Below are 6,108 nucleotides of genomic sequence, written 5' to 3' on the forward strand. Positions count from 1 at the left end.
CAGAAGACCCAATGCTAATATGGGCTACTGGACTCTTTTAGAATATTTTGCTGAGTTTACACACCTATAATATTCAATAATGGAACTTAGAAAAAATGGGGTATACAGATGAATGTCCATTTTGTACCTGTGTATTCAAAGTGGCTGGGATTGATATATAGTTACATTCTGTTAATGAATAGAATGATTAGTTCTAATGGTGTTTGTAAATAGGATCACAAGTCCGCAATTTGTACAGCAATTAACCACTAAGAAGAATATATGCAGTGTATTATTTTTTGAAAAATAAAAAAAAAATAAAATAAAATAAATAAATAAAATGCACAAGTATCAAACGTATTTGAGAGAAAGCAAGAAAACCTAAGCAAGTGGATGAGGAGGAATGTAACAAGAATGAGGCTCAATTACCATGAGAGAGAATATAGAGTCTTTAGGATATTGTAAGCAATTTGTGCTCTGAATGAATGGAAGAAGGAATTATTTGATAGTTTTGAATGAAAAGATAACAAAATATGACTTTTAGTTTGAAAAGATCACATTAGCTACTGTTTGGGGAATAAGCATTAAGGGGTGAAAGATTACAGGGGAAGGATGAGTTAGAAGGCAGCTAGACATTTAGGAGATCATTCATTAATGATGAAAGTTTAGATCAGGACGATGATGTGAGAGATAGTGAAGATGGTTAGATCTGAATGTATTTTGAAGGTGAACCCAGCAAAATTTCTTAAATGAATTTGATGTGCGATGTGAGATATTGAAAAAGAGAAGCTTTAGCCTTGACTCCAAGGTTTTAGGACTCAGTAACTAGAAAAAAATAGGATGATCATTAAATGAGATTGAAAAGATAGAGGAAGAATAGGCTTAGTGAGATCATGAGTTTTAGTCTTGATCATGTAACATTAGATATACCCATTAGGTTTCTGCGTGGAAACATTGAATAGGCAGCTGGGTGTGTGCATCTCAAGTTCTGGAGGAGCAGTAAGCCTGAAGTCATCAGCATGCAGGTGACACTTAAGGCCAGTAGCCTGGATGCTATTGAGAGGGTGACTACAGAAAGAGAAGAGAAAGGACCATGTGCTGGAGACAGGTGGGAGCAGGAAGAAACCAGTAACAGTGACCCCAGAGAGAATTGTGGAATTTAAAAAGCAAGCAAGGGGCTGGGGAGATGGCTCAGTGGAATAAGTGCTTCCCTGGCAAGTGCAAGGGCCTGAGTTTAATCCCCGGTTCCACCAAAAAAAAAAAAAAAAAAAAGCAGGTGAACATTAACCAGAAGAAAGTTACCAGTTTATAAGTTTGACTGTATTTAGTAAGGATCAAGGTTAGAAGCCCTTGATAGAAACAGATTTTTTGTTAGAGAGCTGAGAATCAATGCTGTTATATGTGAGTTTAAGGTTTTTAAAAAAATATTTATTTATTTATTTATATATTTATTTATTTTATATTTTTATTTTTTAGCAGAATTGGGGATTGAACTCAGGCCCTTGCGCCTGCCAGGGAAGCGCTTATTCCACTGAGCCATCTCCCTGGTCCCTATTTATTTGATACAGGTTCTCACTACACAGCTCAGCCTTGTAGAGAACCTCCTGTCTCAGCTTCCCCAGTGCTAGGATTTCAGGCATGTGCTACCATGCCCAGGTTTTGGTGGCTGGCACAACACACCCAGTGCTCTGGGGCTGGCTTGGCATGTAATACTAGGGACTGAACCTGGGTCCTTGCACTTGCCAGGCAGATGCTTAGACTGCTAACAATGAAATAATCCAGAAGCAGCAGCTATTCAGATCAAGAGAAAAAAAATATATTGTTGTTTTATTTAGCTTGTTTTTCTCTATTTTAAAGTAGAAGAATGAGTATTGTACCCTGATGGGAACAATTTAGTAAATAATAGATGATGAAGACATAAAAGAAATCATTTTTCTTAAATTAAAATTCATCAAATATCTTCTCACTGTACTTAGAACAAAATCCAAGTGGTGCATTATTTTGTCTCTTTTTCTGTCTTTCTTCTTTCTTGGACTTTAGCCACAATGACATTCTAATGCTTCTTTAAATATGCCAGACTCTTTCCTATCCGAGGGCTGTGGTACCTGTGGTTCTCTTTGTTTGGAATGTTTTTGCCCTGTATCTTTGACTAAGGGCCACTTTCCTACACTTTAAGTCTCAGTATGAACAGTATCTTTTCACGGAAATGATTTAATGTTCTTTCCTTTTTTTTTTTTTTTTTCCAAATACAGCATGTACAGCATGCCTTTGTTTTTAATGGATAAAGAATAAATATTATGTATATATTACATCTTTGTATTGTTTTATCCATTTTTTTAAATTTTATTTATTTATTTATTTATTTTTCAACAAATAATACACTGCATATATTCTTCTTAGTGGTTTATTGCTGTACAAGATGCGGACTTGTGATCCTATTTACAAACTCCATTAGAACAAATCATTCTATTCATTAACAGAATGTAACTATATATCTATCCCAACCACTTTGAATACACAGGTACAAAATGGACATTCATCTGTATACCCCATTTTTTCTAAGTTCCGTTATTGAATATTATAGGTGTGTAAACTCAGCAAAATATTCTAAAAGAGACCAGTAGCCCATAATAGCATTGGGTCTTCTGTTTAACTGGCAATGTCAGAAATTATTGACCTGAGTCCCCCACAGCTCAACTTAACAGCATGGCTTTATTTCTTATAATTTCATCTTCATACTTTTCTGCTGGGTGGTTAAGACCAAAGTAAAGCAGGACCTATGCAACAAGAGTTGTAGCTTTTTGGTCTGAGAAGGTCAGCGAAATGCCCTCAGGATTTATCCTGAGATCCTGTACCTCAGATTGTAGAACCTTTATCAGTGGAGCGATGTGGATGAGTCACGGCCAATGCTTGGCCAATGTGCTCTCTGTGAAAGCCTGAGAGAGTGTCTTCTCCCCATGTGACTCTCCTTAGGCACACTCTATGTCATCGATCACTTTCCTCTTTGGCCCCATAATCTTCTTGATCAGAAAATTTGGGACACTACCGAGGTACATGACGTTACAGTACAAGTTAATGTTCTTTCCTTTTCTTTCTCTATACAGTTATGTGGTTGTCCTGCCACTATTTAAAAAAAAATCTCTTCTCCTTTAAATTGTCATTGGATCTTTGGAGGTGATCAGTTGTCAATATATACATGTATCTATTTCTACTCTTTTGCATTCATCTAATTGATATAACTTTACAATAGATATTGAAAACAAGTTGTTTAATTTCCCAATTTTCTTCTTTTAAAGATAATTTTCTGTAATTTTGATGGAAGATTCACTGAATTTATAGGCCGATTTAAGAAAAACTGACCTGTGAAAAATATGTCTTTTTTTCAGAAACATAATATGTCTCCTTTGAGTTTATTATTTTTTTCTTAGCAACATTTTGTGACTTTCAATGTAAAAGTCTTGCACATATTTACTCAGATTGTCCACTACACTTTCCTGAAACCATTTAAAAACTTGGGTAGACACTGGGAAGCCTGTGGGAGTCTTGGCGTCTTGTAAGTGCTGGCATTCTGTAGCCCACAGTACGCAGGTATGGAGCTTTTGCTGGTGACAGTCTACTCTCTTTAGAATGTAGGAAGACTCTAAGTGACCACTGGGATGCAGGAGAGCTGTGATATGTGTACACGGCACAAGAGGATGCTGAGTTTTTGTGGAGACCTTTAAGAACCTTGGCATACTCTTGGTAGCCTGTGGGACTTTGGGTGATAACTGAGAGCTTCAAAAATACCAAAATGCAGGAGCAAAAAGCAATCTTAATCTTCTAGCTCACCCAGAACAGATACAGGAGAGAAAGATATAATACAAAAACTTGGAAATCACAGATCCGAAATTTCTCAAATGATAGCAACTAAAGTAAAGAAACAAGTCCATCAGACTATAGAAGAAATAAGATCAGAAATAATCTCTCAGGTCAAAAAAGAAATGACAACAAACATGAGAGAATTGCTTAGCACTAGTGTGTTTGTTTCAAGAGGGGGTCTCAGTCTGCCACCTCATCTGGCTTAAAACTCCTGAGCTCAAGCAATCCTCCTGCCTCAGGCTTCTGAGTAGCTGGAACTTTAGGCGTGCACCCTACATCCAGCTTTACACATGCTTCCAAGTCAGAAAATATGAAATAAAATTTAGATTTGCTATATTTAAGTTATTAAAACTTCTAATACATTTTCACCATCACTTTTTCATACCTGTAATTTGTAAAATGACAGCATAAAAAAATTAAAAGGAGGCCATTGTGTCAAGATGGCAAATGTGATGACTACTGTTTGCCATACAGAGAATTAAGTTAGGTTGGTTGGAATCACCTGCTTCTAAAGAATTGTAACTAACTTAGTCAGCTACACATACTAATACCTGTAAGCAAATCATATTTCCTCTGGAAAACACACTGCCCTTCTATACTAAAGCTTTCTAGATAAAATATGCAGCTACATGATCACCTCATTAAAAAAATAAAAGAATTTCTTAGAACAGCTAAAGAAGACATAGATGAAAAATAGAGGCGAATATAAAAAATTATGGAAACACTGAAAAATACAGGAAAGAATTAGAAGCATGAGACAGATTCAAGCAGACATCCATGGAATTAAGAACTCTATTGAAAGCTGGCAAAACTGCCTGAATGAAACTGAAGATAGACTTTCAGATCTCGAAGACAGTGTTGCAGCTAATGAACAGGAAAGGAAAGATCTCTTAAAACTCACAAGGAACCAGGAAGTAACAATTCAGCAGTTACAAGATGATGCAAAGAAAAATAATATAAGAATGATAGATTTCAATAAAGCAGCAAGAAACAACACAAATGACATAAAAAGACTATTTGTAGAAGTACTAGTAGAAAAATTTCAAAACATGAGAAAAGAACTTGACATATAGACAAATGAGACATATAGAACTCCACATGCCATAATCATAATAAATCTCTATCTAGACACATAATAATTGAGATCTCAGAAATTCAGCAAAAGAATAGAATTAAAAGCTGCTATAGAGAAAAAACAGATCACCTACAATGGAAAGCCCATCAGAATCATGGCAGATTTCTCAACACAAGCCATCAAATCAAGAAGAACTTGAAGTGAAGTATTCCAGGTACTGAAAGAAGATAACTTACAACCCAGAGTGATGTACCCTGTAAAGCTATCTATCAAATTCAATGGCAAAATAAGGTCCTTCCTTGACAAAGAACTGAAGAAATTCATGAACATTGAACCAACCCTACGAAGCATACTGACAGATATTCTAGAAAGAGACACAAGAGATCAGTTTCAAGAACAACAGAAAGGAACCATAAAACAGGGTAAATAATTAAAAAGAAGGAAAAAATATGGAACATATAGCAAGAAAATAATATGACAAAGATAAGCCAATACATATCAGATATAACCATCAATTAAATGGCCTCAATTTACCAGTCAAAAGAAGCAGACTAGTCAAGTGGATTAAGAAAAAAAAAATGCAACAATATGCTGTATACAAGAAACACATTTAACTCACAAGGAAATTTACAGAGTAAAAGTCAAAGAATGGAAAAAAATTCTCCATGCTGCAGGAAATCAGAAAAATCAGGGGTAGCTATTCTAGTTGCCTGAAAATCTCAATTTCAAACTAAAAGTCATTCAAAGAGATAAAGAAGGTCACTATATACTTGTTAAGGGAAAACTGCAAGAGGAGGAGGAGGTAACAATTATAAATATATATGAACCAATATAGGAGCACCCCCCTACATAAGAGAAATTTTATCAGACATGAAAATCAAATGAGCAATGATACAATAGTAATGGGGGACTTTAACACACCACTGTCACAAAGAGAACAATCAGTTAGGCAAAAAAATCAGCAAAGAAATAACACAACTACATCAAACTTGTGAAAAAATTGACTTTTTAGATTGTACAGAGTGTTTCACCCAGCAAGAACACAATAGATATTCTTTTCAGCTGTACACAGCATATTCTCCAAAACAGACCATATGCTAGCACAGAGAGCATTCTTTTTTTTTGCTGTTGTTGTTTCGTGAGATTTTTTTTCCATAATTTTATTGAGAAACAAATAGCAATGAGACAGTTTCAAA

The sequence above is a fragment of the Octodon degus genome, unplaced genomic scaffold (genome assembly GCF_000260255.1).
Source record: "Octodon degus isolate 3935 unplaced genomic scaffold, OctDeg1.0 scaffold00298, whole genome shotgun sequence".
NCBI classification, from domain to species: domain Eukaryota; kingdom Metazoa; phylum Chordata; class Mammalia; order Rodentia; family Octodontidae; genus Octodon; species Octodon degus.